The 27,905-nt window shown below is 41.9% G+C and overlaps 1 protein-coding gene across 6 annotated transcripts in view; it reads right to left on the bottom strand.

The window, feature by feature from the left end:
• The window catches only part of gigyf2 (GRB10 interacting GYF protein 2), a 92,267-nt gene extending 74,303 nt beyond the window's left edge, over positions 1-17,964 (bottom strand). For 5 of the 6 annotated variants that reach the window (XM_060906090.1, XM_060906092.1, XM_060906093.1 and 2 more), the window contains exon 1: positions 17,857-17,964. The gene's annotated coding sequence lies outside the window, so the exon portion shown is untranslated. Of the gene's footprint in view, positions 1-5,475; positions 5,721-17,856 lie in introns of those variants that run through there. The other variant, XM_060906091.1, reaches the window with a different exon arrangement.
• Between the last annotated feature and the right edge of the window lie 9,941 nt (positions 17,965-27,905).

Raw genomic sequence — 27,905 nt, 5'->3', positions numbered from 1 at the left:
TGTTGCCAGCTGAAACATTAATCACTGCAGGAATTATCAAATCAAAAACTCTTAAGTATTTGCTTATTTAAATCCTACTGGCGATTATTATTTTTGAGTGTTGCAGTTAAGATCCATAAAGGAGCATACTTTTCTAGACAATAGGTTTGTGGAATGCTGATTTCCCCAGATCATTATTTTCCATTTTAAAATATTGCGATAAATGACTTAATCATCCAGAACAGTTGGAGCAAAAAGACAAGAAAATGAACATTTCCATATTTTGGTTTTAAGATGAGTGCAGGAAAGAATATTATCATTACCGGCTACGTAATCACAAAAACTCAGTTGAACGGTGTATTTTTAGGTGATTCTGCCATTATGTGCAGCTGCCAGGAAATGTCTTAACATCAGAGTTTAAAAACACTTGCGCAAATCATTACGGATTCACATGCTGATTGGCTCATCTTCCATTTTATTAAGGAGGAAAAAAACTGCTCTTTGGGCATATTTTTGAGTGGTAAATCATACATTTACAGAGCTCCTATGCAAAACAGTTGGCAGGTCTGGATATATAATATAATCTGAATCGTATTCACTAGAGCTTGTAGCAATGTAAAGCTGTATAGGAATAATAGTCATATGACAAGCCTACCAGCCAGTATTTCATATTTAACAGTTATTCCACGAAATCGAGTCATACATGAGCGGATAACCAACTCGGTGCTGCGTGCCTCATCAGTTATCAGCCATGTACAATGAGTGAGTGGAATAATCTCATCTCATTATCTCTAGCTGCTTTATCCTTCTACAGGGTCGCAGGCAAGCTGGAGTCTATCCCAGCTGACTATGGGCGAAAGGCGGGGTACACCCTGGACAAGTCGCCAGGTCATCACAGGGCTGACACATAGACACAGACAACCATTCACACTCACATTCACACCTACGGTCAATTTAGAGTCATCAGTTAACCTAACCTGCATGTCTTTGGACTGTGGGGGAAACCGGAGCACCCGGAGGAAACCCACGCGGACACGGGGAGAACATGCAAACTCCGCACAGAAAGGCCCTCGCCGGCCCCGGGGCTCGAACCCAGGACCTTCTTGCTGTGAGGCGACAGCGCTAACCACTACACCACCGTGCCGCCCAGTGGAATAATTGTTTTATTATATCCACATTCACTGGATTTTGAGAAATAGCCTTTTTTTTTTTTGCAAATTTGATTTAAAAAAATGTATACAAAAATGTATTAAATTTCCACTTAGAATGTAAACAAACCAGTGAAATGATTGCAGCAATTTGTGAAAAATGCTACAATAATTCTCGGGGAAAAAAAAAAACCCACACCATTCTTACCATGAAACACTTTTATTCCACATTTTGTTGCTTTTTTTGGGTTTTGTTTTCAAGTAGTTTTTATTTCATCCTTGACTGGTTCAGCAACACGCACCACCACTTTGTTTTTCTCTATTCACGGTATATGAGCTGATATCTTAGTAGTAGAGTAGCCAATCAATCAGAGCATGCAACTACTCATATCCAGTCAGTCAACATGTATAGCTTTTTTGCCTATTGATGAATGACACGAATCAGGTTCCTCTCAAGGTTTCTTCCTTGGGTCACTGAGGGAGTTTTTCCCCTTGCCACCATCACCTCAGGTTTGCTCATCAGGAATAAAATTAGCTTATGTTTAAAAGTCTTTATTTTTCTGTAAAGGAGCAATTCCAGCGTTATGGACGCGACACTTGAACTCAAAATGGCAACAAATGACCCAGTGTATGTTTTATTGTCTCCCAGTATTTAAACAGGTGTTGAATATTTTAAGGCTGTACCATACTGGAGAAGTGATAGAACAAGAACAATTCCCATAGTACATCTAGGGCATGCCAGAAAATGCCAATAAAAGATGCGTTATGGATGTGACAGAAAAAGTATCACTTTTCTTGGGTGACTGTACATTTTTATCAAACTCTGTGAAATTGTAAACCTAATGTCGAAATGGAGATATCCATTTGATAGAGGGGTCCAAGGTGAATATTAAAAAATCTTTGTTTAAAATATTTTGTATTTCATGCAGAGTTTCGGAAGGAAAAGTCAGCGTTATGGATGTGACGAAATTCCGGTATGGATGTGACGCGTCTGAAATAGACATGGCATATGTTTAGAAAATCAGCAATTTAACCACCATAACCCTTTGAAAAACTCTCTAAATATCAGCTAAAACTATCAAAGTTCTTAATATTTAGGATGGCTATTGTTTTGCTGTTTTGTGGATTTTAGCATACATTTCTGTGGCTTGTGGCAATAATATAGAATTGTACATGATCAAAGTTGATTTTAGCTTGGGGTTTACATTATAAGAAAGACTGACAGTGACATATTAGGTGATCAAAATATTTATTTATTTATGTATGTATTTATTTGTTTATTGCCTAGGTGATATCTCTGGGAGTGGTTTTGATGTATTACATGTTGCTTTATTTTTGCATGGTGAGGTTGACATTTACATGGAATTGCCCAAAGCTGATTTGCGACAATGGCTGTTAAAGGGGAACTGAATGCAAATTTATCATCAAAATTCTATCTCCTTTTATAAAATGTAGGAATGCATTTCTGACAGCTATTTTGTCACTGCTATAGCAAGTTCTTACCTCATCTCATTATCTCTAGCCGCTTTATCCTGTTCTACAGGATCCCAGCTGACTATGGGCGAAAGGCGGGGTACACTCTGGACAAGTCGCCAGGTCATCACAGGGCTGACACAGACAACCATTCATGCTCACATTCACAGCTACGGTCAATTTAGAGTCACCAGTTAACCTAACCTGCATGTCTTTGGACTGTGGGGGAAACCGGAGCACCCGGAGGAAACCCACGCGGACACGGGGAGAACATACAAACTCCGCACAGCTTGAACCTGGACCTTCTTGCTGTGAGGCGACAGCGCTAACCACTACACCACCGTGCCGCCCGCTATAGCGAGTTATGAGTGAAATATGCTTTGTAATATATCAGTCCATATGTCAAAGCAATGGCCGTAAACGAGATTTGCCGAGACCTGTGCAAGACTTCGTAGGACGGAAAACGTACAGTGGAAATCAAAGTGACCAACATCTGCCAATGTTGTCAAAAGACGTGTGCGCCCTCTTTCGAATGCTGACGTAATCAAGCCAGAAGTTATCCATGTCCAAAATCGCTCCCTACTCACTATATAGTAGCCTGGGAAATCCCATGCTGCTTTGCACAATCGTTCCGATCTGAAAAGACAGCATGGAAACTGGTCTAAAGGCTCGCCTGAGTTAGGGAGCCAGTCAGAGAGTGGGGAGGGGTGGAAAGACGGTGACGCGTACTACTCGACAAACGGAAGCTTGTAGTTTATTTGGGACTGTTTGCGGATCACATTTAACATGGCGGCGAGCGATACGAACCAAACTAACCAAACCAGCTTCTCTCATATTTGTCTTGCACAAACGGCAGTAATCGTTCAGTGCCATTGTTTTCCTATTTTTGTTTTGCCTTCTCTTTCTCTTTCCTTCTCTTCTTCGCCTCTTCGTCTCTCTAACTACGTCACCGGGTACAACTGCCATGATTGGCCATGGGCTACGTATACGCCAAATGATAGACATTCGCAACGTCCAATAAACGGCCATTGACAATCGTAAACCACACCTCCCCTACGAGAAATTCAACAGGCGGATTCCAGACCATATTTCACTTGTGATATGGTCTGGTGTTAACCAGACTAACTATATAGGGCACTATATAGTGTGGACGCCATTTTGCAGTGCTGTCCGAAACCTTAGTGAGGATTATGTGGGAAATGCGCTCAGTATAATATGTATTCATCACAAAAATACATGCATGTATTTATTTTGAAAACCCACCAGCCGCCTGATCTGCCACATTTTAATTGTGCGACAGTAATGACGTAAATCCCAGCGCGACGGACTCGTCCCTATCCTGTCGTCTTTCCAACTCGTCTCTACTCCACGTTGGTTCGAAGTCGCATGGAGTAATCTCCATCACTGATGAAGCTGGCAAATCTCGAAATTAATCTAAATTGGAATGATATGGCGATCTGGCCGCTGCGTAAACAGTTTTCAAAATGGCAGCGCCGACACTTCACGTTTGAAATCTCGCACAAGTCTTGTGAAGATCGCGCGGATAAGCGACGCCTGCCGTGGACCAAACGAACTACATTCAACATGGCTAAAAACCGAAAAGGCAGATAAGTGTAATATAACATGCCAATACGAGTCATGATATAATGTTAATAAAACCAAAAACTTCACTGAATAACACATTAATATAGCAAGTTTAAAAATGACTTCAGTTCCCCTTTAAAAGTGCTTTGCAAATAAACTGACTTTTACTTGAATACCATTTACCCCCTCCCACACTAGAGAGACAGCATGGGAAATGTCTGACCTATATATGCAAACCAGACAAGTATTATCAAATAAACCATGTTAAATAAAACAAAAATTTAGCCTGCCTTTTTCTTTATTTCTGCATTACAGATATGGAACACTGAGACCACAGTATTAGAAGTGATTGGTGTTGAGCAAGTGTGTCTGCTGGCCATCACTCCTGTCAGCTTTATAATTTGTACTTTTTCCTGTAACCAGCATGCATCCAAAATGCTCCAACAACCGCAACTGTTGTCATAATTACGCATGCTGAAAATCAGCAGTTCACAAAATCAGGTCACCATGCAAATAACTTTGCAAACTACATATTTACTTGGGATTTCATTCCATTTGATTCTAGCAGGAGGCACTTTATGTTTTCCTGTGTTTGATGCTAGAAGGTGCCAAGAACAACTTCCTACTATTCAGTGCCATCTTGTAGGCTAGCCTAGGGTCCTGGCCACTAGGGCTGCACGATATCAGAAAAATATGCGATATTCGATAACATGACTGAATATCTCGATATCGATATGTATCACGATAATTAAATATATAATGTTTTTCTTACCTCTACTCGCCGTTCTGCCCTGTATCTAGCATTTTAAAAAAACACCCAATGCATCGCTTCCATTCCAACATTATTTTTTATTGGAAAAACATGGCTACACCTGCAATGGTGTCCATCAATCATCTTTAAATCTCTTAATTTTTGTGAGCGCAGCAGAAAATGTCTTAAGTTGAAGTAAACAAAAAACTGAAAACTACATTACATTAACATAAAGCATTCAAAATGGCAATTTCAGCGGCTCCCGAGAGATGAAGGTGAGCGACACAGATTCACCATAAACTCAAACACAATCTGTTAACAACACATGCGGGTGAGAGAGCAGTGGTGTGTGAGAGAGAGAGAGTGATAGTGTGTGTGAGTGAGCGAGCGATAGTGTGTGTGTGTGAGAGAGAGAGAGAGAGAGAGAGAGAGAGAGAGAGAGAGAGAGCGCGGTTTTATGTTTTTATGTTTCTGTACAGCAGTGTTTGTCCCAGTGAGCCGCCCCCCCACTGTTTTACAGGTACATGTCTTGCAAAGTACCTGAGTTTGCAGTACATCACCCCTCCTGAATCCAAAGTACTTCCAAATAGCAGACGTGCATTTTTTTTTTTGGAAACCAGTTCCTCCTCACACAAGTTTGTCTCACCACACTTGCTCCCGCCTTCCGCCATCACCACGAGGCTTTTACTTGTTTTGCAATAGGGGGCGGAGTTATCCCGCGGCGCTTGTTGACATTCAAATGTGATTGGACGGCACAGAAAAATGTGCCTTTTATCGAAATTTAAGTAATTTTTGCGGTATGTGTATCGCAAACTATGATATCGCGATATCGATACTTTTTCGATATATTGTGCAGCCCTACTGGCCACGCCTGGCTTTCCAGATTGACATTGCGTCCGTCACGTCGGACACGATTCCCATGATTAAGGTTACACAAAGATGGTAATAGGTGACCTCATGGTTTTCCCCAAAGCGTTTTATCGTATCGGGCCCGATACGCTTGCTCTGCCTGCCGATACGCTTAGTCGCTTTAGTTAAAATCCGATACTCTTAGATTTAACCAATACGTTAAATTTCCTGCCCACAAGTAACTAGATACATAGGAGAGCAAATAACAGATCCATTTACATACTGATTGATGAGTGTTAAACAAGCGGTCTTTTTTTCTAATGTTTGTGTTGATTCCATCAAAGTAATATGTCCGCGTGGTATGATGTAAACAAACGAATCTGTTGGCTACGTCAAGATCACGTGTTCAAACCCGTCCAATAAAAATATCGAAAGAAAACGTCAGACATCCCGGAAGTTTCCGATTCATTATAAGCGATCTCGCTGGCTGCTGATGTTGTCCCCCACCAGACGGACAAAGCCGACTGACTGACTTTAATAAGCTAGGAGAAGACTCGCTGGACAATCTGATCCACATCAGCATGGATGACAGCGAGATGGACTATGAGAGCGTTGCCCAACATTGGGCCGAACAAAAGCCAAGGAGAATTAATCTGCTTTAAAGGAGCAGAAAACTTCATTCATTAGTTTGGGTTTGCAGAAAGATTATGTCCTTATAAAACACTCACAAAGTGAAGTTGTCCAAATGTGTCAAATACAGCATCATTTCAAATAATCATCATAAGCATTTTTGGCAGTGTGATGTCACTGGGATCCATTTAACAAAAGGCGGCTCCGGATTATTCTTTTGTTAAAGGCTCACAGTGACATCACACTGCCAAATAAATATGCTTATCGTTATTATTTGAAATTGTGCTACATTTGACACTTAAATTATCTTCATGAATGTGTTAAGTACATAATCTTTCTGCAAACTTAAATGTATGAATTAAGTTTTCTTTCCCTTTAAATATATGTTTTAATCTTAATCTAGTCCATTTAATAAAGTGCCAAAATTTAAACTTTATAATATGCAGCTGCCTTACTTTTCTTTTCAGTGCATCTTAGTTACACATACTGTATTATGGTAATTGCATCAGAAACATTCTAAATCATTACAGTTATAGTAATACAGCAACTTATTTTAAGGTGGCAGTTCTGAGGTTCAGAGCCCTTTGTTATCAACAGGAGGTCATGATGATCGATTCTCTTCATTGGCTTGCATAAAGCCTAGGTCACAACCGGACGTACGATTTTTTGGGTGTGCGATTTTTGGCGTTTCCCAAATCGCTGCGTTTTTTTTTTGTTCATGGAGAAAGACGCACGTTGGCCGCAAGTTTGTCTTGCAACCTGAAAAAAACGTAAGCGCCCGTAGAGTTTAGAACCTCTGCGGCTGGTCTGCGGCCAGTCTACGGCTCGAAAATCAGCACGTCACACGCACACCCTCCGTGCGTTTCTTGCACGTAGACCGGCCGTAGGAGCACGTACGGGCGGTTGTGACCGAGGCTTAAGATGGAGCAAACCACCGGTCATATTTTCATGCACATTTTTGTTACAACACGACTTGATCATAGATCATTAAGGAATCCCCGTAGATTGAAAATCTATCATATACCTCAGTAATCTATAACAAAACAGTTTAACTTGCATGTTGAACTTTAAGGTGAAATTTCAAATATGTGTATACATTAATACTGTTTAGGTCCGAAATCATTGAAAAACTGGTAAAATCTACCCTATAATCATGTATCTAAAACCTCTCAGAGACCCTGAAAATGCACCTGAGAGCATCTATTTTCAAAAAATTTTATGGGGGGGGATGCCCCGGACCCACCTAGTTTCACTTTGCGGTGTTGGCGCTCAATTGTCTGTGTTTTATCATGCCAGAATTTAGGGCTTTAATTTTTTTCTGGGGAAAACACTGGACCGGTGTTAGTTTTTTGAAAACTACTACTGTGGCACTCTTTTCGCTCAAAAGCATTGATAGAGTTCATTCCCTTCTAAAGACTGACCTCAATGCCTAGACTGCTGCTGGAGCCAAAGCTATTTTAAGGACTCGCCCAGTTAGGGAAGGGTGTGCTCATTGAACACAGACAGCTTCAATTGCCTGAGAACTTAAACTAGCAGACTAGAAATGCCATGTCCAAAATGTGATTTCAACAAACATCTTGGTGATTAATTACCATGCATTCAACAACATGCCACACTGTGGCTATTCAAAGTCGATCAGGAAGTCCAAAAATACTAAAAGGTGATTTTAAAAATAAGGCTTGAAACCATATGCACCATCTCACTAGTGTTTCTTTTAAGGCTGCACAAATCATTTGTCAGTTTTGTGAGCTTAAAAGTTGTAGACTATAGCACTGCACAACCACTATTACATGCACGTGGCAGAGCGGCTCTTTTCAGAACGAGACCTCTATAAATGCCCTGTGGTATCTGGCACCAAGATGTTAGCAGAAGATTCTTCAAGTCCTGCAAGTTGCAAGGTGGAGCCACAGGCAACACCTTAAACTTTTTGTCCTGTTCTTCAAGCCATTCCTAAACAGTACAGTGTGGCAGGGGACATTGTCTTGTCAAGAGAGACCGCTACCACGGGGAGTACGATTGTCATGAAGCAGTATACTTATGGCCCTTTTCCACTACCCTTTTTCAGCTCACTTCAGCTCGCTTCAGCCCGACACGGCTCGCGTTTCGACTACCAAAGAACAGCACGACTCGGCTCGCTTCAGCCCTGCTTAGCCCCTAAAACTCGCACCGTTTTGGAGTGGGGCTGAAGCGAGCCAAACCGTGCTGACTGAGGCTGGGGGCGTGAGCAGACACTCCCCTGTGCACTGATTGGTGAGGAGGAGTGTCCTCACATGCCCACACACGCCCCGCGAGCACGCTGGGATCTGTAAACACCGTAAACCCGGAAGAAGAATAATTACGAATTACGAGAATTTCTGAAGCCTTATGCACCTCGCCTCATCTATACGCTCTTGCCAGTATCTGTCTGCGTTGTCGGTGACAACAAGCCACAGAACCAAGACCAGCAACACTAACGACTCCATGTACTCCATGTTTATTGTTTACTATTCGGGTCGTGAGACTACCGCTTAAAAGGTCACTGATGTCACTGTTTGCGCTGCTTAACGACATCACGTGACGTCCACCCACTTTCGCTAACTCCACCCAATGTGTCCACCCACTTCCAGCCAGCACAGTTCAGCACGGTTGTAGTTGAAATGCAACTTCAATAGCCCCGCTCAGCTCGACTCAGCTCGACTCAGCACGGCACGGCTCAGCCCGACTCAACCGCGTTTGTAGTGGAAAAGCGGCATTAGTCTGCAACAACGTTTAGGTGGCACAAGCCAAAGTGACTTTCACAAGAAATGCCCGGACCCAGGGTTTCCCCGCAAAATACTGCCAAGAGCATCACACTCCTTTCAACAGCTTGTATCCTTCCCACAGCGCATACCGGTACTCTCACTTGCCCAGGTAAACGGCAAACACGTCCCCAGCCGTCCACAGGTTGTAAAAGAAAACAGAGCTCGCTGAAGCAGATGATCATCTTTTATTGCTCCGAGGTCCAATTTTGACATTTGCATGCCTTTTGTAGGTGCTTTTGATGGTGGATAGGAGTAAGCATGGGCACTCTGACCAGTTTGTCACTATGCAGCCCTACACACAGTAGGATGTGCTGTGACACATTCTGCCCACAACCGTCATTAAGACTTTTTATAGTGCGTTTCGCAATAGACATTGTCGCAAAGCAGATTTTCTTGTGTCACATTAGCCTTTCTGTTGGCTTTGGACAGATGATATATTTTCTTTTTTACCCTTGCGGATTGATGAGAATTAGTAGCCCAGGCCCCTGTCGCCAGTCATGGCTTGTCCCTCCTTGGACCACTGTTGACCAGGAACCAGAGAAGCCATTTTCAGTGATGCTCTGACCCAGTTGCCTGGCCATAACGATTTGTGAAATTCATTCAGGTCTTCATGCCTGCCTGTTTCTCCCACATCCGAGACATCAAGTACAAGAACCAACTGTTTGCTTACCGTCCATTCTATCGCAGATTTGGACATGTCCTATTGTTAAGAGTTATAGCCACTTCATTTGTGAGTGATCATAATGTTCATCTGTTATATAGTTAAAATGCAGTAACATCTTGATCTTTGGTTCTTCTAAGCCGTTTTATGCAATAAACAAACATGAGGTTCTGGGGGGGGGGGGGGGGGGGGGGGGGGGGGGGTTGTTTAAAAATGCAGTGTGACATTGGTTAGACAAAGGGCAAAGTGGTACTGGACCAAGGCCTGCATGAAGTCATCTTTTTTGCACAAGTGAAGGTCTTCTGATTGGAAGGCCTCCAGCATGTGCTGAAACCCAGCCAACACCTCACTGGTGCACAGCTACCCTCCATCAAGGACATTCCTCACAAACACTGTCTATGGGGGGGTGAGAGGCATCATCAAGGACATTGCTCAACCTCACCATGGACTATTCAATCCTCTCCCACCCAGGAAGCCTCTGTTGTTGCACAAACTGGCTAAAACAGCTGCTTCCCATCCCATAAACTGTCCACCCTCTGACTGCTCACAATCCTCCTTCCCCCAGCCCCGCCATTGCTCGACACCTGAACTAATTACAGTTTTGCACATTCTTCTATTTGCATCTTAAATTCAGTTGCATCATAGCATCTCTGGATCCCACTCATATCACTGGATCCATGTTCACAATTCCATTTGCATTTTGGTTCGACTGTACTGTACTGCGTTGGATTACATTAATCCATGCCCTGGGACTCATGTTACTCATCATGCCACTCTGTACTTTACTACCATCCTACCTCATTTGTCTCTTTCTTGCACTGCATCACTCAATATTCCACTTTGCCATTTTCACTTCTGGTTAGATGTTAACTGCATTTCATTTGCTTTGTACTTGGACTCTGCACAATGACAGTAAAGTTGAATCTAATGTGTGGTGACTATATCTTTATTTCTTTTTAAATTAGCTCAATGTGAATTTTATTATTTACAGATGCACAGTAGTTGAAATTGTAAAAGGCCACTTACATGTGAACACGTCATGGTTGGATGACTGGTCAAAAAAAGGGCCACATTAGCCTAGTGGCTCATAAGTAGCTACTCGATTGCTTTTAATGGCACACAGGACATGCTTTCTCAGCGGCTTGACAGAAAAATTCATTACATTTGGCTCTTCCACACGAGTCTTTTTCTGTGGCTCTTGTATGGCATGCAGTATGCAGTGCACTACCAAGGATGTACAATACCAGTACGTTAGACCCTAGAGTGACTAGTTTAAAGGGGTACCAAATATAATATATACAGTTGCTGATGTGACAAAGTAATGTATTCTTAAGTATTCTATCAAATTTATATACTAGAAAACAACGAAATATCTTGGTAATTGTAAATATAATAGTCGGTACGCTAAACGGCACAAGAGTCGCTATTTTTAAAAGACCGTGACGTCAGCCCTACCCACTGCACTAGGAGAGAAGCGTGTAATCATGGCGTCGGGCGCATCAAGTGAAAGCAACAGCTCTGTCGAATCATACGAAGAGATCCCGCAAGACACACTGCAAGCAGGCTATGGCTTAGAAGGGTACAGGCCTCTGCATGCTCGTGCGACAAGGCTTTTGCAGATAGCTTTTCGCAGACAGTTGTAATTTATTGTTGAGCGGGGATAATAGGCGTGCGCGATGTTATTCACCGGCACAACGCAAGGGGGCGCGAAGTCGCTAGGAGTAGTTGGTGGGTGTGGTTAGTGGAGTGTTTATCCTCCGGTTATTTATAATGACTAGAACTTTTTTTTTTATAATGACTAGAACTGGAGTCGTATAGATATACGTACTTCCTCGATCAACCGCTCTTCGTGCTGCTCCATCTTCGCTCGTGTTTTTAAAAATGCCGGTCGTGAAAACAAACCAAACCGGGTGTACAGCGGACCAATCAGAGCCCTCTTGTCTGCGACGCTGTCTGCGAGGCTTCTGCGGTGGTCACAATTTTTGGGAGGTGCGCACCGAGCGTCTGCGAAGGTGGGGGGGCTACGCAGACACTGTCTGCGACGCTATCTGCGAGGACTGGGTTGCCAGCATAAATTGGCCTTACCAGTTTGAACCTAGGAGAGGTACTCTCGACTCCGGTGATGACGAAAGAAGAGAAGAAAGCTCGAACTCGCTTGGTGTTTTTCAGCGGAAACGAGTGAAAAGACACGTCTAGAGGATCGTTATGCTTTCCATCGGTCCTGTTATTACACCCGAAAGCAACACACGGTGGCATTGTGTAGCCGATCACTTACAATTCATCCTACTTTCCGATTCACACGTGCTATTCCCAACCTCAATGAGCCAACAAAACTGGGCACATACATACGTCATGAGTGTTACACAGAGAAAATGAACGTGCATTCTGATTGGATAAAATTAATATCATGGCGGGCTGTTCAAACTGCGGAAATAGTTTGCTCGAGCTACTTTCAAAACACTATAACTTTCCAACCTTAGAACAAAAAACTTTTGTAAGTCTTGAATAAGGTTCGTTAATGTGTGTTTTATTGTTATATTTACTCTATATATTGCCCTCTGTTCCCCTTTAAGAAAAGGAAGCTGTTTGCAATTTGGCATTCCCTATACTATTCAAGATTCCTCCCCCCCCCCAAGCATTGCATATTCTCAACAGACACTCGAGTCAATATGCAGCACTGGTATGCCGACTCTAATAAATCTCTCTTTTCCACCAGCACAAACTAGGTGCTAATTCTGGGCTGGTGCAAGTGAGAGGTTTGAGGTTCAGTCAGCACATTCAACTTTGCAACAGCACTTTTTTCTAGTCTATTTAACCTCCTAGGGCTTAGCGGTCACATGCGTGGACAGCACTTTATGGAAATTCGGAACAAGAATCCACATATGTGGACATACTTTTTCTCTAAAAGTACATCTTATCAAAAGATGATGCTTAGTTTTTATTCTAATCAGGTTCTAATAAGCCCAAATAGCAAAGAGAAATAAAAAATGCATGTAAAAAAACAGCTTGGGCCTTAGGAGGTTAAATGAGCACTAAAAGGACGTTAACGGTTTGTGAACATTTGGTTGTTCTATTTTCAGGTCAGGAACAGAAATTAAAAGGGCATTTTTGTTTTGACAGGTAATTACAGATAGAAAACTAAAAGCAAATGGTTTATTTTCCTTCACAGCACGAACAGATTCCATTGCAATCCAAAAATCACATGTAGGAGACCATTTTTGTGCCAGCAGGTAACATTGGCCCTTTCCACTAGCTACCACAAGTATATTTCAGATTTGGGAGAAACCCTGTGGCAGACTAACAGATCAGGAAGACTAGACACTACACTTGCTCTTTTTTTTTTTGTTAATGTTTTAGTTGGTCTTGTTAGTCACGATAATCCCGCCTCCAGCCCCTGACTCTTGGTTCTAGACTGGGAAATCGTTGGTGCCACCCTCAAACCAGTTTTCCTGGCAGTCAGTCAGTTAATTAATTGGCTGTGGAAATATGAAGAACCGGTTCCATGTTAAGCACCAGCTCCAAAAAGGCCCTTAAACTGCATTGGTGGAAAAGGCACAACAGAGAGAGTCAGATTCAAAACTGGGGAACACCACAGGCAAGCAGTTCACGACTACACAAATTATATTATGCCCCCTGTACCCTTCTCAAACCTGAAATGATGGAAGTGTTTGGTTTTTTTTTCTTTAAGTTATGGCCTAAAAATATATCATTTATAACTTTTGAAAACGGTTAATTGTAAGCAGGGAAAATCAATATTGGATAAAACTAGTATGAAATGTTTACACTAGAAAAAATATTTACACAGGTTTTTTTTTTCCCCCTCCTCTCTCCAGAGAACATGGCCTCAAATCGAATAAGTCCACTTATGGTCTCTGGTGCGCAAATTATTAATTTCTTTACGTTCATTAGAAAATATCATGCAGGTACAAACAAGAACAACCATGGGAACACGGAAGAGTAGCCTAGTCTTTTTCTTTCTTTCAGGCAGAACTGACAAAAGAGAGCCAGTCTCACACCTCTCGTCTGGAGTCATCAATTTTTGCCACAGACTGCCGCTTCATTCTGGCTTGCTTTACACATGAAACATTTGTGCAACTACTTACAGATCACATTCCAACCAACCGGACATTTACATGAAGCAATTCAGCATAAATCTGCATCCAAAACATGCCACAAATGAGCAACGTTATTTGTTAAACTCTTTCAGCCTTGTTCGGCTTTGACAGAATTCGCAACAATTTTCCTGATTGTAATGCATGTAATTTCTGCCAATATAACGGAGACACAAATTAAAAAGAATAATATAAATTAAGAACTGCTAGCTGCTCTTTACCAAATGTGTGATTTCTTTTAAGGACAATAAACTCAGTTTTTGTTCGGCCTTGAAAACGAAAGCATGAAGGATTTAAAATCACCTCTGACATACCCTGTTGAGCACAAAAGCCATTACGGTCCATGTGAGAAAGCAGTCCATTGCATTTAAACATGATTTTTTTATAATGCACATTTTACATTTGTGTCTCAGACCAGAAACACCATGAACAAAATGGTGAAAAAACACAAAAGGTGCTAATCACTTCATATGATTAAAATCACAATATTAATCGTGATCCTAAATTTTCTAGATACATTAGTTAGAGCTTGCGTGACGGTTGACCGATTTTATTCTCTCTCTAAAGGTAGCCAGAACAACGAACAAATCGACAGTCATGGAAGATTTTAAGTGTCGATTATCTGAGCTAGCCATGCTAGTCTTTTAGCGAAGTAGCTAACATTACGACTGCCAGCTTTACACGTCAGATAATGCCAACAATGATTTTAGATTAAGATTTAAGCAGCAAGCCTAAACTGGAATCAAGAACTTGTCCTTGCAGTGTAGCTGAAATTCATCCATCCATACATTATCTGTATCCGCTTATCCTGTTCTACAGGGTCACAGGCAAGCTGGAGCCTATCCCAGCTGACTACGGGCGAGAGGCGGGGTACACCCTGGACAAGTCGCCAGGTTATCGCAGGGCTGATACAGAGACAAATAACCATTCACATTCTACGGTCCATTCAGAGCCACCAATTAGCCCAACCCGCACGTCTTTGGACTGTGGGGGAAACCGGAAGACAAGGGGAGAACATGCAAACTCCACACATGCCCCTTTTCCACCAAAGCAGTTCCAGGGCTGGTTTGGGGCCAGTGCTTAGTTTGGAACCGGGTTTTCTGTTTCCACTGACAAAGAACTGGCTCTGGGGCCAGAAAAACCAGTTGGGCAATTCCATGTAAATGTCAACCTCACCATGCAAAAATAAAGCAACATGTAATACATCAAAACCACTCCCAGAGATATCACCTAGGCCTGTATTTTACAGATGTGAACAAGTTGAACCAATTTGTAACCAACCTAATATGTCACTGTCAGTCTTTCTTTCTTATAATGTAAAACCCAAGCTAAAATCAACTTTGATCATGTACAATTCTATATTATTGCCACAAGCCACAGAAATGTATGCTAAAATCCACAAAACAGCAAAACAATAGCCATCCTAAATATTATTTAAGAACTTTGATAGTTTTAGCTGATATTTAGAGAGTTTTTCAAAGGGTTATGGTGGTTAAATTGCTGATTTTCTAAACGTATGCCATGTCTATTTCAGACGCGTCACATCCATAACGGAATTTCGTCACATCCATAACGCTGACTTTTCCTTCCGAAACTCTGCATGAAATACAAAATATTTTAAACAAAGATTTTTTTAATATTCACCTTGGACCCCTCTATCAAATGGATATCTCCATTTCGACATTAGGTTTACAATTTCACAGAGTTTGATAAAAATGTACAGTCACCCAAGAAAAGTGATACTTTTTCTGTCACATCCATAACGCATCTTTTATTGGCATTTTCTGGCATGCCCTAGATGTACTATGGGAATTGTTCTTGTTCTATCATTTCTCCAGTATGGTACAGCCTTAAAATATGCAATACCTGTTTAAATACTGGGAGACAATAAAACATGCACTGGGTCATTTGTTGCCATTTTGAGTTCAAGTGTCACGTCCATAACGCTGGAATTGCTCGGTTCCAGGCTAGCACCAACTCTCTGCTGGGCCAGAGGAAAGAACCGCTTATGTCAGCGGGGGGGCGGAGTTGTTAAGACCAACAACAATAACAAGACCGTGAAAGATCGCCATTTTTAAGCGACAAGAAGCAGCAGCTGTACAAACGCGAAATCATCCATTATTATTATTATTGTTGCTGCTTCTTCCGTGTTGTTTTTGCTTCGATGTTCGCGCCAAGGTTTATGCAAACGTAGCGACGTAACTGACGTATACAGCAACGTAATGACATGGCTTCCCTTAGCACCGCAAGCTATGGAAAAGCAAACTGGTTCTCAGCTGGCTCGCAAGTTGAACGAGCTGTGAACCAGCACCGGCCCCGAACCAGCCCTGGAACTGATTTGGTGGAAAAGGGGTAACAGAAAGGCCCTCGCCGGAAGCTGGGCTCGAACCCAGGACCTTCTTGCTGTGAGGCGACAGTGCTAACCACTACACCACCGTGTCGCCCTGTAGCTGAAATTAATCTAATGAAAACGCTGAAACTACCTTGATTCATGAGGTATTCCCTATCTGCAGTGTGTTCCATCTCAACAACTGCTGATAGCTGCAAAGCTGTCAACTTTCAAAATAACAGGTGCCGTCTGAAATGTCAAACGTCTCAGCACTGTTCAGGCTGCTACCCATGATGTGTTCCTTTACTCCAGCAGGCACCTAGAGTAGCTTAAAAAAAAAAATCTAAAGCAGTGCTTATTTCACTGCCAGTGTCCACTTTAAAAGCTTGAAACTACTTGGACTTGGCAATCATCCCGAGGAAGCAGAAGAGTGTGTAGCTAGCTGAGCTCCTAAAGTAACTAAATACAGACAAGTGCACTCACTCCAAGGGATATGAAGGGATGGCCTCGACATGTTTGGCCGTTTGGGATTCCACCATCGCCAACTAACCAAGCCAGCAAACTCCATGAAGTGACCTGGCCAATTTAAAACCCACACACGGACATGACGTGTACTCAGGCCTACGTTCCCATTAGAACACGGTGTATAGTGACGAGCTCGGCTACATATGGACGTGTAAAGCTGGTAAATGTCAGTCGTAATGTTAGCTACTTAGCTAAAAGGCTAGTAGCTACATCGACACTTAAAATCCTCCAGGACTGTCGATCTGTCCGTTGTTCTGGCTACCAGTAGAGACAATAAAATCGGTCAACCAACCATACAAGCTATAACTAATATCTAGAAAATTCAGGATCACGATTACAAGAAAATCAGATAACTAGTTAGCATTACATGCATATGCTAAATGCTAGCTAACTAGCACTGCTAGCTCAAGTCCAGCATTAATAAGTCAATTTATAATTCTCCAGCGTTACTATTTGAAATGTAGATATATAAACGCCTAATGAATGCACTTTCTGAAGAGTTATTAGAAAACTGTGGTCATTAGCTAGCTTGCGCGTCATGCTACCGAATATTAGCCTAAAGTTAAATCAGTGCCGTGGTGACTTTTGTGCCAGCTGTACACTAGCTAGCTTAGCTAGTTAGCTACAACACATGTCTGTCAGCATTAGCCACGCTTAACGGTAGGCATACCACATATTAAATAATAGTGTTAAGCAAAACTGTCGTTAATGTAGTCCAGGTTTGAGACGAGTTAATCTTTAACCCGACAATCCTTCGTGCGGCCTACTATAGGGGTTTATAGCTACACGGCTAGTAACATTAGCTACAAGTTTCCTGACTACAGTTACACCGGCGTTACTCTTCTCCTACACGGCAGCCGCCAATAATTGAGCCCGAGGCTTCAGGGCCATGAAGCAACCATGCGGGGGAACAACATCTCGGCTAAACGATTTCAGTCCCTACGTTTGGGGGGCCATACAGCACTGGAATTAATATAATACTCAGCTACGCTTTATTTTCCAGCAAACCTGGGTACACCAGCCTCGCTGTCTTACCTCTGCTTTAAACTGACAGCGATGAATTTGGGTGCGAGTTGTCGCTCTTTGCGTATCCACAAGATGGCTGAGAAAGTGTCACATGACCACTCGTTTCCCGAAAAATGCCCGGATGGAGAGAGCAGCGACCACTGCATTTCATACTACCTGTCCGTCTCAGTAAGCAGGTTTAACATTAGGGAAGGGTTAAACTCATACTGCTGATTTCCACCTTTTCAATTATTATTGCGATACTTTTGATATTCGGTACAGTACTGATACTTTGAAAAGTCCTTTTGTGTATGTAAAAGGTCATATTTTCCTCAGTAAGAGTTTATCATCAGGAACATTGAGAATTTTATGTGAATATATAATATTCTAGCTCAATTATTTACTCAAAAAAAAACCCATAAATGTTTACCTGATAGTCAACTGCAAATGAGAAATGTTTAATTCATTCAATAATTCCTTCATTCAACTAATCAATCATCTGCAGTAACTGCTTTATCCTGCTCAGCCTCATGGTGGATCTGGAGCCTGTTCCAGGAACACTGGGTGCAATATCAGAATCCACTCTGAATGGGATATCAGTCCATTCTACTGTAGGACACCAGAATCAGAATAAGTTTTATTGCCAAGTACAACCCCGATTCCAAAAAAGTTGGGACAAACTCCAAATTGTAAATAAAAACGGAATGCAATGATGTGGAAGTTTCAAAATTCCATATTTTATTCAGAATAGAACATAGATGACATATCAAATGTTTAAACTGAGAAAATGTATCATTTAAAGAGAAAAATTAGGTGATTTTGAATTTCATGACAGCAGCACATCTCAAAAAAGTTGTGACAAGGCCATGTTTACCACTGTGAGACATCCCCTTTTCTCTTTACAACAGTCTGTAAACGTCTGGGGACTGAGGAGACAAGTTGCTCAAGTTTAGGGATAGGAATGTTAACCCATTCTTGTCTAATGTAGGATTCTAGTTGCTCAACTGTCTTAGGTCTTTTTTGTCGTATCTTCCGTTTTATGATGCGCCAAATGTTTGCTATGGGTGAAAGATCTGGACTGCAGGCTGGCCAGTTCAGTACCCGGACCCTTCTTCTACGCAGCCATGATGCTGTAATTGATGCAGTATGTAGTTTGGCATTGTCATGTTGGAAAATGCAAGGTCTTCCCTGAAAGAGACGTCGTCTGGATGGGAGCATATGTTGCTCTAGAACCTGGATATACAGTGGTGCTTGAAAGTTTGTGAACCCTTTAGAATTTTCTATATTTCTGCATAAATATGACCCAAAACATCATCAGATTTTCACACAAGTCCTAAAAGTAGATAAAGAGAACCCAGTTAAACAAATGAGACAAAAAATATTATACTTGGTCATTTATTTATTGAGGAAAAGGATCCAATATTACATATCTGTGAGTGGCAAAAGTATGTGAACCTCTAGGATTAGCAGTTAATTTGAAGGTGAAATTAGAGTCAGGTGTTTTCAATCAATGGGATGATAATCAGGTGTGAGTGGGCACCCTGTTTTATTTAAAGAACAGGGATCTATCAAAGTCTGATCTTCACAACACATGTTTGTGGAAGTGTATCATGGCATGAACAAAGGAGATTTCTGAGGACCTCAGAAAAAGCGTTGTTGATGCTCATCAGGCTGGAAAAGGTTACAAAACCATCTCTAAAGAGTTTGGACTCCACCAATCCACAGTCAGACAGATTGTGTACAAATGGAGGAGATTAAAGACCACTGTTACCCTCCCCAGGAGTGGTCAACCAACAAAGATCACTCCAAGAGCAAGGTGTGTAATAGTTGGCGAGGTCACAAAGGACCCCAGGGTAACTTCTAAGCAACTGAAGGCCTCTCTCACACTGGCTAAGGTTAATGTTCATGAGTCCATCATCAGGAGAACACTGAACAACAATGGTGTGCATGGCAGGGTTGCAAGGAGAAAGCCACTCCTCTCCAGAAGAACATTGCTGCTCATCTGCAGTTTGCTAAAGATCATGTGGACAAGCCAGAAGGCTATTGGAAAAATGTTTTGTGGATGGATGAGACCAAAATAGAAATTTTTGGTTTAAATGAGAAGCATTATATTTGGAGAAAGGAAAACACTGCATTCCAGCATAAGAACCTTATCCCATCTGTGAAACATGGTGGTGGTAGTATCATGGTTTGGGCCTGTTTTGCTGCATCTGGGCCAGGACGGCTTGCCATCATTGATGGAACAATGAATTCTGAATTATACCAGCGAATTCTAAAGGAAAATGTCAGGACATCTGTCCATGAACTGAATCTCAAGAGAAGATGAGTCATGCAGCAAGACAACGACCCTAAGCACACAAGTCATTCTACCAAAGAATGGTTAAAGAAGAATAAAGTTAATGTTTTGGAATGGCCAAGTCAAAGTCCTGACCTTAATCCAATTGAAATGTTGTGGAAGGACCTGAAGTGAGCAGTTCATGTGAGGAAACCCACCAACATCCCAGAGTTGAAGCTGTTCTGTATGGAGGAATGGGCTAAAATTCCTCCAAGCCGGTGTGCAGGACTGATCAACAGTTACCGCAAACGTTGAGTTGCAGTTATTGCTGCACAAGGGGGTCACACCAGACACTGAAAGCAAAGGTTCACATACTTTTGCCACTCACAGATATGTAATATTGGATCATTTTTCTCAATAAATAAATGACCAAGTATAATATTTTTGTCTCATTTGTTTAACTGGGTTATCTTTATCTACTTTTAGGACTTGTGTGAAAATCTGATGATGTTTTTGATCATATTTATGCAGAAATATAGAAAATTCTAAAGGGTTCACAAACTTTCAAGCACCACTGTACCTTTCAGCATTGATGGTGTCTTTCCAGATGTGTAAGCTGCCCATGCCACACGCACTAATGCAACCCCATACCGTCAGAGATGCAGGCTTCTGAACTGAGCGCTGAGAACAACTTGGGTCGTCCTTCTCCTCTTTAGTCCGAATGACACGGCGTCCCTGATTTCCATAAAGAACATCAAATTTTGATTTGTCTGACCACAAAACAGATTTCCACTTTGCCACAGTCCATTTTAAATGAGCCTTGGCTCAGAGAAGACGTCTGTGCTTCTGGATCATGTTTAGATACGGCTTCTTCTTTGAACTATAGAGTTTTAGCTGGCAACGACGGATGGCACGGTGAATTGTGTTCACAGATAATGTTCTCTGGAACTATTCTTGAGCCCATTTTGTGATTTCCAATACAGAAGGATGCCTGTATGTGATGCAGTGCCGTCTAAGGGCCCGAAGATCACGGGCACCCAGTATGGTTTTCCAGCCTTGACCCTTACGCACAGAGATTCTTCCAGATTCTCTGAATCTTTTGATGATATTATGCACTGTAGATGATGATATGTTCAAACTCTTTGCAATTTTACAGTGTCGAACTCCTTTCTGATATTGCTCCACTATTTGTTGGCGCAGAATTAGGGGGATTGGTGATCCTCTTCCCATCTTTACTTCTGAGAGCCGCTGCCACTCCAAGATGCTCTTTTTATACCCAGTCATGTTAATGACCTATTGCCAATTGACCTAATGAGTTGAAATTTGGTCCTCCAGCTGTTCCTTTTTTGTACCTTTAACTTTTCCAGCCTCTTATTGCCCCGTTCCAACTTTTTTGAGATGTGTTGCTGTCATGAAATTTCAAATGAGCCAATATTTGGCATGAAATTTCAAAATGTCTCACTTTCAACATTTGATATGTTGTCTATGTTCTATTGTGAATACAATATCAGTTTTTGAGATTTGTAAATTATTGCATTCCATTTTTATTTACAATTTGTACTTTGTCCCAACTTTTTTGGAATCGGGGTTGTACATTCTCATGTCCAGTGGTGCTTGAAAGTTTGTGAACCCTTTAGAATTTTCTAGATTTCTGCATAAAGCTGACATCCAGCCACTCATCATCAACGGGGCCTGTGTGGAGAGGGTCCCGGTGTTCAGGTTTCTTGACATTGAACTGGAGAACGACCTAACCTGGAGTGCCAACACCAAGGAGCTGCTGAAGAAGGTGCAGCAGAGACTGTACTTTCTGAGAATCCTCAGAAAGAACTGTCTCCCCCAAAATCTGCTCCATAGAGAGTGTGCTCACATACGGACTGCATGTATGGTACGGCAGCTGCACATCCTCAGAGAAGAAGGCGCTCCACAAGGTTGTTAGGGCAGCAGAGAAAACAATAGGCTGCCCCCTCCCCACCCTGAAACAGATTTACACCTCCAGATGCCACAGGAAAGCAATGGACATTTCAAAAGACTCTTCACACCCCAGTCATTGTCTCTTCCAGCTTTTGCCATTAGGCAAGAGATACAGAGCAATGAAAACCAGGACAAACTGCCTAAAAAACAGTTTTTATCCCAAAGCAATCATGGCTTTTAACTCAAATGTGAAATAGAACTATTCTTGGCCAATGTGCAATTTGTGCAATATATATATATATATATATATATATATATATATATATATATATATATATATATACACACACACAGTTAGGTCCATAAATATTTGGACAGAGACAACATTTTTCTAATTACCACAATGAATTTTGAACAAAATAATTCAGATGCAGTTGAAGTTCAGACTTTCACCTTTAATTCATTGGGTTGAACAAAATGATTGCATAAAAATGTGAGGAACTAAAGCATTTTTTAAACACAATCCCTTCATTTCAGGGGCTCAAAAGTAATTGGACAAATTAAATAATTGTAAATAAAATGTTCATTTCTAATACTTGGTTGAAAACCCTTTGTTGGCAATGACTGCCTGAAGTCTTGAACTCATGGACATCACCAGACGCTGTGTTTCCTCCTTTTTAATGCTCTGCCAGGCCTTTACTGCAGCAGTTTTCAGTTGCTGTTTGTTTGTGGGCCTTTCTGTCTGAAGTTTAGTCTTTAACAAGTGAAATGCATGCTCAATTGGGTTGAGATCAGGTGACTGACTTGGCCATTCAAGAATATTCCACTTCTTTGCTTTAATAAACTCCTGGGTTGCTTTGGCTTTATGCTTTGGGTCATTGTCCATCTGTATTATGAAATGCCGACCAATCAGTTTGGCTGCATTTGGCTGGATTTGAGCACACAGAATGTCTCTGAATACCTCAGAATTCATCCGGCTGCTTCTGTCCTGTGTCACATCATCAATAAACACTAGTGACCCAGTGCCACTGGCAGCCATGCATGCCCAAGCCATCACACTGCCTCCACCGTGTTTTACAGATGATGTGGTATGCTTTGGATCATGAGCTGTACCACACCTTTGCCATACGTTTTTCTTTCTATCATTCTGGTAGAGGTTGATCTTGGTTTCATCTGTCCAAAGAATGTTCTTCCAGAACTGTGCTGGCTTTTTTAGATGTTTTTTAGCAAAGTCCAATCTAGCCTTTTTATTCTTGAGGCTTATGAGTGGCTTGCACCTTGCAGTGAACCCTCTGTATTTAATTTCATGCAGTCTTCTCTTTATGGTAGAGTTGGATATTGATACGCCTACCTACCTCCTGGAGAGTGTTGTTCACTTGGTTGGCTGTTGTGAAGGGGTTTCTCTTCACCATGGAAATTATTCTGCGATCATCCACTACTGTTGTCTTCTGTTGGTGTCCAGGTCTTTTTGCATTGATGAGTTCACCAGTGCTTTCTTTCTTTCTCAGGATGTACCAAACTGTAGATTTTGCCACTCCTAATATTGTAGCAATTTCTCGGATGGGTTTTTTCTGTTTTCGCAGCTTAAGGATGGCTTGTTTCACCTGCATGGAGAGCTCCTTTGACCGCATGTTTTCTTCACAGCAAAATCTTCTAAATGCAAGCGCCACACCTAAAATCAACTCCAGGCCTTTTTGAGAATGACATAATGAAGGAATTGCCCACACCTGCCCATGAAATAGCCTTTGAGTCAATTGTCCAATTACTTTTGGTCCCTTTAAAAACAGGGTGGCACATGTTAAGGAGCTGAAACTCCTAAACCCTTCATCCAATTTTAATGTGGATACCCTCAAATGAAAGCTGAAAGTCTGGACTTTATGTCTATGTCCATTATATAGCTATAACTTGAATATGTTTCAGTAAACAGGTAAAAAAACAAAATTTGTGTCAGTGTCCAAATATATATGGACCTAACTGTGTATATATATATATATATATATATATATATATATATATATATATACAGTTATAGTTGTGGGTGTCGCCTTTCTCCTGTAGTCAGTTGGGATAGGCTCCAGCTTGCCTGTGACCCTGTAGAACAGGATAAAGCGGTGAGAGAAAATGAGATGAGATGAGATGAGATGAGATATATGGGTGTATATTTCTTCTTATCAGTGCAATCTCTGTACATACAGAACCAAAACAATTCTGTTCATAGTATTTTAAGTGCAATCCGTGTACATATAGAACCATACAATAGATTTCTGTTTATATTCTGTTTATACCATTTTACCAGTGCAACTCTGTATACTTCACTAATTATTTTTATACTTTATTTGTTCTCCCCCTTTTTTTCTTTTTTTCTTTCTATAACTTATAATGAGTCAACAGCACCTTCAATTTCGTTGTACCTTTGGAAAAGTGACAATGACAATAAAGACTTATCTTATTGAGGAAAATGATCCAATATTACATATCTCTGAGTGGCAAAAGTATGTGAACCTTTGCTTTCAGTATCTGCTGTGACCCCCTTGCGCAGCAATAACTGCAACTAATGTTTCTGGTAACTGTTGATTAGTTCTGCACACTGACTTGGAGGAATTTTAGCCCATTCTTCCATACAGAACAGATTCAATTGTGGGATGTTGGTGGGTTTCCTCATATGAACTGCTCGCTTCAGGTCCTTCCACAACATTTTGATTGGATTAAGGTCAGGACTTTGACTTGCCCATTCCAAAACATTAACTTTATTCTTCTTTAACCATTCTTTGGTAGAACAACTTGTGTGCTTAGGGTCGCTGTCTTGCTGCATGACCCACCTTCTCTTGAGATTCAGTTCATGGACAGATGTCCTGACATTTTCCTTTAGAATTCACTGGTATAGTTCAGAATTCGGGCGGCACGGTGGTGTAGTGGTTAGCGCTGTCGCCTCACAGCAAGAAGGTCCTGGGTTTGAGCCCCGGGGCCGGCGAGGGCCTTTCTGTGTGGAGTTTGCATGTTCTCCCCGTGTCCGCGTGGGTTTCCTCCGGGTGCTCCGGTTTCCCCCACAGTCCAAAGACATGCAGGTTAGGTTAACTGGCGACTCTAAATTGACCGTAGGTGTGAATGTGAGTGTGAATGGTTGTCTGTGTCTATGTGTCAGCCCTGTGATGACCTGGTGACTTGTCCAGGGTGTACCCCGCCTTTCGCCCGTAGTCAGCTGGGATAGGCTCCAGCTTGCCTGCGACCCTGTAGAAGGATAAAGCGGCTAGAGATAATGAGATGAGATGAGTTCAGAATTCATTGTTCCATCAATGATGGCAAGCCGTCCTGGCCCAGATGCAGCAAAACAGGCCCAAACCATGATACTACCACCACCATGTTTCACAGATGGGATAAGGTTCTTGTGCTGGAATGCAGTGTTTTCCTTTCTCCAAACATAACACTTCTCATTTAAACCAAAAAGTTCTATTTTGGTCTCATCCGTCCACAAAACATTTTTCCAATAGCCTTTTGGCTTGTCATTGTGATCTTTAGCAAACTGCAGACGAGCAGCAATGTTCTTTTTGGAGAGCAGTGGCTTTCTCCTTGCAACCCTGCCATGCACACCATTGTTGTTCAGTGTTCTCCTGATGGTGGACTCATGAACATTAACATTAGCCAATGTGAGAGAGGCCTTCAGTTGCTTAGAAGTTACCCTGGGGTCCTTTGTGATCTCACCGACTATTACACGCCTTGCTGTTGGAGTGATCTTTGTTGGTCAACCACTCCTGGGGAGGGTAACAATGGTCTTGAATTTTCTCCATTTGTACACAATCTGTCTGACTGTGAATTGGTGGAGTCCAAACTCTTTAGAGATGGTTTTGTAACCTTTTCCAGCCTGATGAGCATCAACAATGCTTTTTCTGAGGTCCTCAGAAATCTCCTTTGTTTGTACCATGATACATTTCCACAAACATGTGTTGTGAAGGTCAGACTTTGATAGATCCCTGTTCTTTAAATAAAACAGGGTGCCCACTCACACCTTGTTGTCATCCCATTGATTGAAACACCTGACTCTAATTTCACCTTCAAATTAACTGCTAATCCTAGAGCTTCACATACTTTTGCCACTCACAGATATGTAATATTGGATCATTTTCCTCAATAAATAAGTGACCTAGTATAATATTTTTGTCTCATTTGTTTAACTGGGTTCTCTTTATCTACTTTTAGGACTTGTGTGAAAATCTGATGATGTTTTAGGTCATATTTATGCAGAACTATAGAAAATTCTAAAGGGTTCACAAACTTTCAAGCACCACTGTACAAGGAATTTGCTTTGCTGATTGGTGCTTGAACAGTTAAGATAGAAGAATTTAGCAAAAAGTAGCTATATACATAGAATAAGAAATAGAAGAATCTGAAATATACAAATTGAAAAAGTGGACATATTTAGGGGGGTATGTGCATGAGTTGTTGGAGTCCAAGCTGTACAGTATATCCGGAATGCACAAAAAATTGATCACACAGGGGCAGCACGGTGGTGTAGTGGTTAGCACTGTTACCTCACAGCAAGAAGATCCTAGGTTCGAAGGTCGAGGGTCTTTCTGTGTGGAGTTTGCATGTTCTCTCCGTGTCTGCGTGGGTTTCCTCCAGGTGCTCTGGTTTCCCCTACAGTCCAAAGACATGCAGGTTAGGCTAATTGGTGGCTCTAAATTGACTGTAGAATGTGAGTGAGAATGGTTGTTTGTCTCTGTGTCAGCCCTGCGATGACCTGGCGACTTGTCCAGCGTGTACCCCGCCTCTTGCCCATAATCAGCTGGGATAGGCTCCAGCTTGCCTGCGACCCTGTAGAACAGGATAAGCGGCTAGAGATAATGGATGGCTTGATAGGTCACATGGTGATGATGAAGATGGAGAAGAGACATGATAAGAGTGTGTGAATGGAAGAGAATATGTGTAGTGGGCAAGTCAGTAACCAAACTGTACATTGTGAGCTGAAATGTGCAATAAAGGTTCGCAGAATGAGGATGGATGTACATGACCTTGATATGTGCAAAAAAAAAATGCAATTCAGAGACAAAGTGCATTACTGTTACAGAATGGAAGTGTGAGGTTAGAGTCAGTGGGGGGGTCTCTGACCTTATTGATGAGGCCAGCTGCAGTGGGGAAAAAGCTGACCTTATGGCATGAGGTTTTGGTTCTAATGGACCGCAACTTCCTACCAGAGGGGAGTGGTTCAAACAGTTTGTGTCCGGGGTGAAAGGGGTCAGCCACAATCCTTTCTGCTCTACTCAGGATCCTGGACTTGGACAGGTCCTGAAGAGATGGAAGGTTGCAACCAATCATCCTCTCAGCAGAGTGGATGATGCGCTGCAGTCTGCCCTTGTCCCTGGCAGTGGCAGCAGCATCCCAGACGGTGATGGAGGAGGTGAGGATGGACTGCATGCACACACACTTTCACATCTACAGGTAAGGTTCACCTACTGGCATGTTTTTGGCAGGTGGGAGAAACTCAGAGAACCCAGAGGAAACCCACTTATACACACATACTTCTTTTCAACCAACAGGGCACAGATCCTTGAACCGGTTCCATTCAGGATTCTTTGAATCTTGGTGCCAGCTAGTGAACCAGCCCAGGTTTTCGCCAGTTTTGAGAGGAACCACTGTAATCAAGGATGCGTCATGAACAGAGGGTGTTGCTTATTACACAACAGGAGTAAACAGTAGTAGTAAGATGGCAGAGCACACTGATTACCTGTGAGCTTTTGTTCTGTTATTGCAGATACTGTATTTTGGTTTCAGTCCATTTTTTTTCTGAAGATGTATCCTTTTTCATTGCATTCTTCATTGCTACACTCCGCTTCCTCTCCAAACTAATAACAAGCCCACTGATAATGTCATGGTTCACGGTGGGAAAAACAGCTATATT

Source organism: Neoarius graeffei, chromosome 23 (genome assembly GCF_027579695.1).
Source record: "Neoarius graeffei isolate fNeoGra1 chromosome 23, fNeoGra1.pri, whole genome shotgun sequence".
Classification (NCBI taxonomy): Eukaryota; Metazoa; Chordata; class Actinopteri; order Siluriformes; family Ariidae; genus Neoarius; species Neoarius graeffei.
Note: the sequence above shows the minus strand (reverse complement) of the source record. Positions and strands in the feature narration are given on the sequence as shown.